The sequence below is a fragment of the Panthera onca genome, chromosome A3 (assembly GCF_046562875.1).
Source record: "Panthera onca isolate mPanOnc1 chromosome A3, mPanOnc1 haplotype 2, whole genome shotgun sequence".
Classification (NCBI taxonomy): Eukaryota; Metazoa; Chordata; class Mammalia; order Carnivora; family Felidae; genus Panthera; species Panthera onca.
Window position 1 is genome coordinate 109,398,116 of NC_138341.1, and position 12,174 is coordinate 109,410,289.

The window sequence follows — 12,174 nt, forward strand, 5'->3', positions numbered from 1 at the left end:
AAGCTCCACGGCCTTATAAACAAGAAAACAGAAAGATATTCCCAGAAAACAAGATGCTTCCAGATCTAGAGGTCCCAATTTGTGGACTGGGTTCCAAAAGTATGTGTCAGTTTCAGTGGTTGGAAACTCTCATTGAAATTTTTCTTAGTAGTCGTATTCTTAATGGTAGTTGTGTCCCAATAAAAGTCTATATCACTCAATGTGGCTGAAATGCTGTATATCCACAGTAAAAAATATGAAGCTATATTCCTTCAAAATTTATAAACAGAGCGTCAAATGCTAACTCAGACTCCGAGCAAGGCTTTTTCGCCCCCTTGACTATTGGTGGTTGATAGCAAGAATACTTAGTTGAGGAGGAAAAGAGGGTTGATAAAGAACTGAATAATTTCTGGACACCAGTAGACAGTAGCATTAAACACTTCGGCTCAGGCCACGATCTCACAGTTGGTGAGTTTGAGCCCCAGGTGGGGATCTGTGCTGACAGCTCAGAGCCTGCAGCCTGCTTCGGATTCTGTGTGTCCCTCTCTCCCTTCCCCTCCCCCACTCTCAAAAATAAATAAACATAACAAAATAGAAATAAATAAGCAGGTCAGGCAGGTCTTTATTCTTGACTGCTACCTGGAGCTGGAGGAGAAGGTGAGGATAGAATCTGGAGATTTCAGAATGATTCAAAAGAAGGGGGGCTGTATCAAATTTGAATTTTGTATGTGTAAGTCTTTGAAGAGTCAGATATTCCAACTCAGGGTGTGCCTATATTTGCCGCCCCCCCCCCCGCCCCGCCGCCCATAACAACTGCTCATCAAGTGATTATAAAACTGAATATTTTTGTCCTATTATCACTCCCACTAACTAGAGTCTGGCATTGACTTATCAAAAAGTGGGATTTCTGGGTCTGAGATACATTCACCCTCCTGCTGGATCAATGTGTTCCATTACTTCATGCACATATGTGAACAACCTTCTACGAAGCATCACAGATCCCCTCGTCCACACCAAACTCTGTCTCTAACTGAGCCATTGAGTCCTCACACAATTGAGAAATCTGACTAAACACATGATGTGTCTACAGCAGCAGTCAGAAAGAAGAAGGAAGAATTTTGTGAATGGAGAGATTTCTCTTTGCTAGACATGGCAATTCAATAGAAATGGTTATCAGATGAGTCATCCTTGACTCATCCTCTATAAATGGAAAATTCAGCCATGCAATAAAGCTTCTAGCTTTTGTTCTCTAGTCTGGAACATGTCTCAAATGATAGGTTGTTGCCTAGGGAATCAAGATGTTAATAGTTGGGTTCTTGAATAAGCAAAGTACTTCTCAGGAGAAGGTTGTCCAAAAGACACGTCATCAATACCAGAACAAAATCAAGTGCATAAAAGGCTCTTAATAAATATTTGTTGAATGAACTAATTTATGAATGGACAGGTTGATGAAGAAGAGAGGAATTAGGGATTACTCTTAATTTTCTGGCATGGGGGACAGTGCTAGGTTAACTAAGTAGATATATGAGGGGGGTAGGTCTTAAAAATTGATTATAGACTGTTAAATTCAATGAGTTCAATTTTGAACATGTTGAATTGAGAGGTCTGTGGGAAGTCCAAGTGGATATGTGAGTATATGTTGTATAGAGCATAAATTATGAAAATAATAAAGCCCTTGCTTATATAAAGGTAACCTGGCCAGGATTAATTTTCCTTCCTTCCCTTGGACTTACTCAATTTTCTGTCCTTCCAGATTTTCTATTTTCCTTTCACAAACATTTCTGAGCTGTCTGTCATTTGCAAAGCTTTATCTTAGGCACTGAATATATATGAAAAGAAACAGTTTTAACTCATTCATTTAACAAACATTTTATTGAGCACCTACTATGTGCCAGACATCGTACCCTAGTGTACTAAACACAGTCCCTTCTCAGAAAGAATTTTAAATCATTTAGATTACCAGACACTAACAAAATAAGTAAATGACTGTTCAAGACCACAGATTGTTCTTTATCCCCTGCACAGGACATATATACATTAAATAAATGATTATTCTTAAATAAATAAGTGATTTTTTCAAAATCGAAAGCTTCCTAGGAAATTGATTCCAACAGAAATCAACTGGCTCTTTCTAATTTCCGTCCTGCTTGCCATTTTGAGCCTTTTAAGAATATATATTTTTAAATAGCCCTTCAGTAAGCATCTTTATCCATAGTATAAGTGGTGGAAAACAAAACCCGTGAGGCTTCCTAAGGTCCAGATTCAAAGAGGAGACTGAAGGTTTTGAAAGGGTCCCTTAGTAATGGAAATGCTAATGACTACTGGAGTCCATTACTTTAATTGCTATATTTTGCAAACCTGAGTAATAGATGATCTCATTCTATCCATCAAACACTGCTTTACAAATCCAAGAGAGTGAAAAATGAAAAACAACATTAATTCACTTATTCTGTTTTTAATGCTAATTCTGAATGTCATAACTTAACAAACAGGAACATTTTTTAAAATCTCAAAAAGAAACGCTGATGAAAAACCACAATACACACCCACCAGAATGTAGAATGGCTAAAAAAAAGTGAGAAGAGATCAAAGGTTGGCAAGGGTGGGGGGCGACTGGAATCATCGTTGGTGGTGGGAGTAAAAATCAGCTGCAAACATTTTGAAAAATTGTATTACGATTTCTTATAAGGTTAAATATAACGACTCTATGATTCCTAGGTACGTGTCTAACAGAAATGGGTTAATATTTTCACCACAGGCATCTACAAAAATGTGTATAGCAACATTGTACATAACATCTTAGAGTAGAAATAACCCAAGCATTCATTAACAGAATGGAGAAATAAATAGGGATATATTCATACTACTGTATATTACTACCCAGGAATGAAAAGTTCCCTACTACTGCTATCTGCAACAACATGGATGAATGTCTAGTAAAAGAAACCAGATACAAAAGAGTGCGTGCTGCCCGGTTCCATTTATATGAAGTTCGACTACAGGCAAAATGAATTGATGACTATAAAAGTTACCATAGTGGTTACCTTTGTCGCACATGACTGGGAGGATACGAGGCACCCTTGGGGATGCTGCAAATGTTCCAGGTCCTACACTGAGTGATGGATTACACAGGTGTATACATAGGGAAAAAAATCATTGAGGGGAGCCTGGGTGGCTCAGCTGGCTAAGCGTCTGATTTCGGCTCAGGTCATGATCTCACGGTTCATAGATTTGAGCCCTGCATTGGGCTCTGTGCTGACAGCCTGGAGCCTGCTTCAGATTCTGTGTCTCCCTCTCTCTCTGCTCATGCTCTGTCTCTATCTCTTTCTCTCAAAAATAAATAAGCATTAAAAAAATTTTTTAAAAGAAAAGAAAAAGAAAAAAAATCATGGAGCTGTACATTTAAAACTTGTGAACTTTGCTACAAACAATCTACCCCTTATCTAAAAAAATTTTTTAAGAATATTTTTTAATTTTTTTAATGTTTGTTTATTTTTGAGAGAGAGAGCGCGCATGAATGGAGGAGGGGCAGAGAGAGAGAGGGAGACACAGAATCCGAAGCAGGCTCCAGGCTCTGAGCTGTCAGCACAGAGCCCGACACGGGGCTCGAACCACCTTCCCCCACTCCTATCATTTACAGATGAGGAAATTTTAGACCTGGGACAATTCCACAATCTGTAAGCGAGGCCACGAGTAGGCGTAGGCAGTAGACTTCGTTCATGGGTCATTCTGATCACTTTTGAAGTAAAGATCCTTTAAAGGCGTGAGACAGCAGACTGGTGAATTTCAAAAAGAACAATGAAATAAAACAAAATGATGAAATGATATAAGTGGAAATAACCATATCTATTGCAAGCCTATAGAAGGTGACCAGTGAAAGTTACTTAAAGCCCATGGTCTGCCTTCAGAGTCCAGGCAGCAGTCAATGTCAGGGGAGGCAGAGAGGGTGGGTAGTGGGATGGGCAGGAAAAGTGAGTGACTAGAGCAATGATACAAGGTGGATCATCTCAGGGATTCGCTCTCTTGCTTGAATGGACTGGACATTTCCCAAGGACAGCAGAAGTGAGCATTGTGCAGAGGAATGGGGCAGAACTGGGCACCCACTCTGGAGAGTGCCAGGATTGCTTCATCTTTCTTTGGCCTGGACATGTCCGTCTCACCTGATGGCCATGTGGTCCTAGGGTAGTGCTGAAGCCTATGTTTGAGGAACTTACAGCCCTGGGAAGTGACGTTTACCCACCATTTCATGTGAGACACAGCCAAGAAACTACTGAAGAGTACTCTGTCTGGGGGCACCCATAAATCCCACTGAGGTCTTAGGGGGTCCACCATGTTGGTTGGTAAAAGGCAGCCATTGGGGTCTGAGTAGAGAAACAAAGCTGTTCCCTTCCCATGCTCGTTCACACCAGGTAGCAGCTTTGAGTATATTACTTAGACCCCTTTTCCAGATGTCTTACAAGCATCACAGCCTCCCGGCCTTTCATGGGGAAGAAAAGCATGATCTACGTAAGAAGAGAAGGAGAAAATCCCTGCTTCTAGTCGCAGCCACTCCATCATCTGGCTGTGACACATTCTGTAAATGTCAGCGTCTTCATCTCCAACAAGGGATTATTGCTGTCCCACCCACCTCTCAGGCTTTCGGGAGGATATAATGAGAGAACGGATGTGAAAACACCTGAAAAGGTGAAGCATTTTCCAGTTTTTTTAAAAAAGGGGGCAAATGACTTGAACAGATCTTTCTCAAAAGAAAATAGGAGTGCCCAGAACGCAAATGCAAAGATGCACAACTTGACAAGTTATCAGGAAAATGCAAATTGATAGCAAAAATGCCACATCATGCTCATTAGAATATCTAAAATCAAGGACTGATAATACCTGGCCGTCGTGAGGACACAGAGCAGCTGGACCTCCCATACGTTGCTGGTGGGAACGTTAGATGGTACAGCCACTTTGGAGGTTATTTGGCAGTTTCAGAAACAAGTCAACATACACTTAGGATCCAGGAACTCAACGCCTGGGTATATATCCAGGAGAAATAAAGGTTGATGTCCACAAAAGCACTTGTACAAGAATGTTTGTAGCAGCTTTCTTCTCAATAGCCCCAAACTGGAAACAACCCAAATATCCATCAGCAGGAGAACTGACAACCACAGGGGAATATTGACAGCACTAAAAAATAATGTACTTCTGATACAACCTGGATGTATCTCCAAACATTATGCTGAGAAGAGAACTGATATTGTTATGCCCAGAATTCGTGATCCCCAAAGACCACCAGGGAGCCGAGTCCGATGCAAAAGCAAAGACCCTTTATTGGAGCTAGCTTGAGCTCAATCCCCTACCTGCACCGACGCAGCGGTGAGATACCGGGGGAGAGAGAGCAAGTTTCAAAAGCACAAAGGTTTTATTGGGGTCTAGGGGCAGTTGGTGAGGTAATGGCTGTGGCCTCAGCCGATTGGCTGGGGAAGGGTCGGAGTCCTGTTATGCAGGTCGCTGGGCATGTTTTGATTGGGAAGTTTGAACGGGTGAGCGGGAGGTTCTCAAGGGGAGGAGGCGTGGTCAAGGTGGAGGACACAGAACAAGATGGAGTCGGCCGCGTAGGTCCGCCCTTTCAATACAACAGAGTCCATACTATGATTCTATTTTTTGGGAATTCAAGAACAGACAAAACCAACGGGTGGTGTTAAAAACCGGAGGACAGCTGGCTCTGGGGTGGGATAGACTAGAAGTGTGCTAAGGGAACTTTTGGGGTAACAGAAGTGTTCTACACCTGAAAACATTTGGGGGGATTGCATTTTATTCTATTTTTTTTATTGAGGTATAATTGACATATAACATTATACTAGTTTCAGAGGTACAGCATAAGGATTCAATATTTGTATATATTATGAGATGATCACCCACAGTACGTCTAGTTAATATTCATTACCATATATAGTTACAAAAAAGTTTTTTATTGTGATGAGAAGTTTTAAGATCCACTCTCTTAGCAACTTACAAATATGCAATACGGTATTATTAACTATAGTCACCATGTCATACTTTATATCCCATTACATGACATTTATTTTATGGAAGTGTCCTATATCTTGATTTGGGTATTGGTTATAGGGGTGTATACATTTGTCAGAACTCATCAAACTGCATACATCTGTGCATTTTAAATATGTAGATTATATACTTTAATTTTTTTAAGTTTGTGGAGTTTTGGGGGGTATATTGTAGAACCATGGGGGCATTTCAAATATTTTTAAAGTTCAGAAAGATATGGATATTATATTACAGAAATTACAAAGAAGGAAAAGAAATCTTCCAGAGTCAACCAACATTCATTGTTTTGATTTATGTCCTTCCTGTATTTTTTTCTACATGTATATGCTTTGCTTTGCTGAATCAGACCTCTGAAAGTAACCATGTCATTCTTCCATTTACATAAGAAGATACTGAAGCTGAGGTGGAAAGAAACAAATCAAGGCAGGTCCTTGTCAAACCCAGCGAGACTCAAGTCCTACTTCTCCCACCTCTAAATCTGTGGTATAATCAAGGATGTATCTGGCCTCAAGCTTCAAAAACTCTTGGAACTCCCAGAGTGTTAGGAGATTCTTTGTTATGCCAATTAGGCAATGCCAACGGGTGCCTCCCTGGGTGGTTTCAGGATGGGAGCTGGTGACCAGAAAGACCAAACTCATGATTAGAAGGTTGGGATTTTTCAGTCGCTCCACCACGAGGGAGGGGAGACCTGTTGGAGCTTGAGTTCAATCACGTGGCCAATGAGTTAATCAATCATGCCTTTGTAATGAAACCTTAAGAGAATCTCTGGATACTGAGGTTTGGTGAAGCTCCCTGGTTGGTGAACGCGGATGCACCATGACTCCATACCATGACTTCCTGGGCATGGAAGTTCTGTGTCCAAGACCCTTCCACCCTTTGTCCTACGTGTACCCTTTATAATAAAAGTACAATAATATATATATTATGATATATATAAATAATATATTATATAAAACATATTATTTATATATATCATAATATATATATAAATATAACCCTTTCAGTGGGTTCCCTTCCTATTTCTAGCTTCTCAGTTGACTTGGTGTCCATCCCACAGCCCTTCCCTTGCCTCACCCCTAAGTGTCCTCTTCTGAGTGTTTGGACCTCTGTTCTCCACTTTTGTGATCTGCAGCCAACAACACCGATAATGCCAACGGCTTACTAAGCCTGTACTCTGTGCCAGGCCTTTACACATCTCTCTCTTAAATGCATGCAACCCCATGCAGTAGACATTACCATCATCCCTCCTGTGCAGACAAGGAAGCCGTGGCTCAGGGAGGATAAATCACTCGCTCAAGGTCACAGAAGGTACTAAGCGGCAAGGTCTGCTGCTTCACACCTGTGCCCTTCCGTGCACATTACTTTCCAAGCGAAATTCCCTCCCACCTCCGTTCATTCCCTATGACATTGTCCCCTCGGCCCCCCCACCCCCACCCGACAGGAACCATATCCTCCCACACACCACCAGTCTTTCAATAAATATTTGTTAATTTTTATTTTATTACAAGTGTATTTATTTAAGAGCTGGAGGCCCTGGAGAGCAGGAGCAAAGTGGAGACCAGTAAGAGACAAACTTTGCTCCCCTCTTTGGAGCCTGGAGACTTTGTTACTTTTCCTATTGACCTTGTTAGCTAAGGTTAAGTCTTGTTAGTTTTGAAAATTCCATGCTGGCCCCCAAGGGCCAAGGAGATGACCTCTGGCAGCTGGGAGGAATCAGGTCTGATTCTAAGGGAGGAAAACAGCCCCTGGAGCTGATTGCTAGTGGTTGTGCTCTCGGCAATTGTTATTTTAATCAATTTCTCTGTGTTCAGAGTGCAGGACAGCAGCCTTCTAAGCATCCAGGGAAATTAAACACATAAATCATTTAATCGTCTCCCTCTACCCCCTCAAAACACACGTGGCACAATAGAGAATTGCATCAATAATTATGCTAAGGATTCAAAGGCAAACTTCCTACAACTTGCCTCCCATCTTCTACCTCTATTATCAGCTTCCCAGAGTACATGACTAGACTCAGCAGGTTTCCTATAAAGGGATTTAAATGGCATACTCCTCCTCAGCTTTAATTACCTTCGTCCCTCTCCTTACACAGAATTCTGTCATCTTTAACAATCTACAGCAAAAGTAGACACCTAAATGTTGGAAACCATGTCTTGGGGCCAAAGAGGGAAAATCTGGTTTCTAAAAAAGGCCCTTATAATCCACACTCCACTTCTCTGGACTCAAGGAAAGCCTATTTGAGGGGCGCCTGGGTGGCTCAGTGGGTTGAGCGTCCGACTTTGGTCGTGACTTTGAGCCCCTCGTCAGGCTCTGTGCTGACAGCAGGGAGTCTGCTTCAGATCCTCGGTCTCCCTCTGTCTCTGCCCCACCCCCCCACCCTGCTCACACTTCTCTCTCCCTCTCAAAAATAAGTAAACATTAAAACTAAAAAGAGCCGATTTGACTCTTTCTGAAGGAAAGTTAAAAATGTATTAAATTGCCTTTTTTTTTTTTTGAGGTTCAAGTGTGGATCATTTGATGTTTTCATTTTGGTAAAATGTATAAACAAAACTTGCCATTTTAGCCATTTTTAAATGTATAATTCACTGGCATGAATCATATTGTCAACATGTATGAGAATCGCCGTCAACACTATTTCCACTATTCAAAATTTTTCATCATCCTAAGCAGAAACTGTAATCATTAAGCAATAATTTCCCATTTCCCTTCCCCTAGTTTGTCACCACTATTCTGCTTTCTGTCTCTATGAATTTGTCATTCTAGATATGGCATGTAAGTGGAATCATACAATATTTCCTTTTGCATCTGGCTGGTTTCACTATGTTTTCAGGGTTCATCCATGTTACAGTAGGTATTAGAACTTTTTTTTATGGCTGAATAATATTCTTTTGCATGGATATACCACCATTTTTTTTTTATCCTTTCATCTGTTGATGACGCTTGGGTTGTCTCTACCTTTTGGCTACTATGGACAATGCTGCTATTAAAATTTGCATACAAGTATTTGTTTGAGTTCCTGTTTCAGTTCTTTTGGACAATTACCTAGGAGTGGAGTTAATACATCATCTTTTTATAAGAGGGTGCTCTTGCTTGGGTCTGTACTGGCTCAGCCATAAAAGCTTCATGTTCTTGTCTCTGCCAAGCCCTCCTCCCTCCCTTCAACCCCCTCCCCCCCCACTTTTCCTTGGAGTTGACCATTATTTCTTTTTGGTCCATGTACGTCCAGACATTTTTCCATTTCATAACCTAAACTTAGAAAACTGCTGCTTGGAATTCCATAGCATGGATAAACATGGCTTATTTGGACTTTCCCCTATTGGTAGAAATTGAGTTTGGGTTCATGACTGCAACAGAGTTGTAATCAACATTCTAGTGTATGCCTCTTTAGGCCTCTTGGATTGGTACCAAGAAGTAGAATTGCTAGGTCACGGGACAACCTTGTTTTGAATTTTAAAAGTTTTGGCCACAAGATCCTCTGAGGGCCTGTAACCAATTCACTTTTCTGCCAGTTGATACAAGAGAACCCATTTAGCCCATTCTCACCAACACGCTGACGGTGCCTGTGGCAGAGGGAGGCAGCCGTTCAATAGTGAGCCCTGCTTTAGTTCTTTTTTTTTTTAAATACACTTAGTTTTTTTTTTTTAATGTTTATTTATTTTTGAGAGAGAGCGAGAGTGAGCATGAGCAGGGGAGGGTCAGAGAGAGGGGGAGACACAGAATCCGAAGCAGGATCTGCACAGTCAGTACAGAGTCCGAGGCAGGGCTCGAACCCTTGAGCCCCGTGATCATGACCTGAGCCTTAGTCGGATGCTTAATTGACTGAGTCACCCAGGGGTCCCAGTCCTGTTCCGGTTCCATCCTCCAGAGTTGTTGCTGAGAAACAGTCACTCAGCCCGCAAACAGCTGCATTTCCCAGCTGCTCTTGCCTTTGCCATTAGGGGAGGTCACGTCACTGGTTCTGGTCAAAGATAACCCAGTAGAGGTGATGAGCTGGCTGGTTAAAACCTCTGGTATAATCTTTCCTCTGAAGGGAGGCAGAGGGTCTCAGGAACTCCAAAACACATAATGGGAAATACTCAGAAGAGAGTATCAGCCCGAATCCATGGAGGACTTGATGCAACAGAGCATCCCTCCCCATCACGGCATGTTTTTTGTTTGTGTGTGTGTGTGTGTGTGTGTGTGTGTGTGTGTTTTGGGGGGGGGGCACATTTTCATATATTCTTTTGTCACAAGCTCTTTATATACAACCACTCTTAATTGACAGTAGTCCAGTAAGCTAGTTATTAAAATAACCATATGAAAATGAAAAACTACCCTGGGTCCCATTGCTAGTAAGTAATGAAGCCAGAATCTAAACCCAAGTTTGTTTGGTTCCAAAGCCATTTATGGGGGGTTGGGGGGGAGGAGGTGATGGGCAGGGTTTTGGGCAAAGTCAACATTATATTCATCAGTGCATTAGTTTTCAAATTTTGATTTTTAGTCGTGGAATCCTGTTCCCAAAGGAAATTTTATGTGGAAGCCTAATAACACTGGTGGTGATGGTGACAATGACAACCGTGATGATGGTGGTAACGACGAATAAGAAGATGATGAGTGTCAGAGCCCAGGTCCTAGGATGGAGGAGAACCAGGTTTTCCCATAAAGAGGATCCTTATCATGTTCTACATTCACATTCATTTATTCATTCACTCAAAAAAGATTTGCTGAGCATCTCCTATGTTCCAGGTACTGTTTTAGGCATTTGGGAAACAACCATGAACAAGATGAAATTTCTACCCCCACACGAGGCTACTGTGCTGTACAACTTTGGGTAGCACTATTCACTTTGTGTTATACATGAATGGTACGCCCCAGAGCTGAGCAATATGGCGGTGCTGATTCATGGACCTTACCCTCTCGTGGAGAACAGAGATAACAAAGGGTAGACCAATAAGTATAGATTAAGTCCAGAATGTCATATCAGGTGCTATATCAGTGCTGTAAAAAAAAAAAAAAAAAAAAAAAAAAAAAAAAAAATAGAGTGACACGAGGACCTTCTTTTGCATCCTGATGGTAAAAACCCAGTGAAAGGCAAAAACATGAAGGACAATGGAAGGGGAGCAAAGGTGAAGTTTTCTAAGAATAGGTTGCATCGTTTGCTGGACAAGGACTTCTCTGGGCTCCCACAGCACTAATTATAACTAGGGCAATCATTCTTGGCTGCAAATGGAATCATCTGAAGAGTTTTAAAAAATATTGATGCCGGGGCACCTGGGTGGCTCAGTCGGTTAAGCGTCCGACTTTGGCTCAGGTCATGATCTCGCTGTTTGTGAGTTTGAGCCCGCCGTTGGGCTCTGTGCTGACAGTTCAGAGCCTGGAGCCTGCTTCAGATTCTATGTCTCCCTCTCTCTCTGCCCCTCCCCTGCTCACGCTTTGTCTCTGTCTTTCAATAATAAATAAACGTTAAAAAAAATTAAAAAAAAATATTGATGCCTAGGTTTCTCCCTGGAGATTTTGATTTAATTGATCTGGGGCATTGTTGCCTGGGCATCAGGATTTTGTACAACTTTCCCCTCTCATCTTCCCCTTTCTCATCTTGGCATTAGAGAAAAGGAGCTGGATTTAGTCTCGTCTTTTATACAGGGCATTCTCTTGGGCTTTCCCTCTTCTTACCTCCAAACATGTGCAGGATCAGGGGACAGTTTGCAGAAGGGTTGATGTGCTGCTGTGACACCTGGTGTGGTGGTGACCCACAGTGCTGGGTCACTAGTCACTTGACAAGCTGCTATTGGAGCAGAATTCTCTGGAAGCTCTGTTTGCAGGTGGCAGCGTCCCCTCTCTGTCTAACTCACATCCCTACCATCTGCTTACATGGAAGATTGACTTGTTTTTCTCTTCTGTGTTGTGACAGTGGCTTTTTCCAAATCAGAAAATATTAGAGTTTGCTGCAGTATCCTTTTTTTTTTTTTTGAAATCATGTCCTAGCTCTGCCCCTTATTAGAGGTCTGCTCTTGAGAAAGTTAAGGAATCCCTCTGCCCTTTTCTCCCTCATCCATAAAGTGGGAATAATAATGTCCACCTGGAATCACACCACCAGGAAGGGTTAAACCAAGGATTAAATGCGAAGAATGTAGCAGAGTGCCTGGCTCGTGGGCTTCACAAACA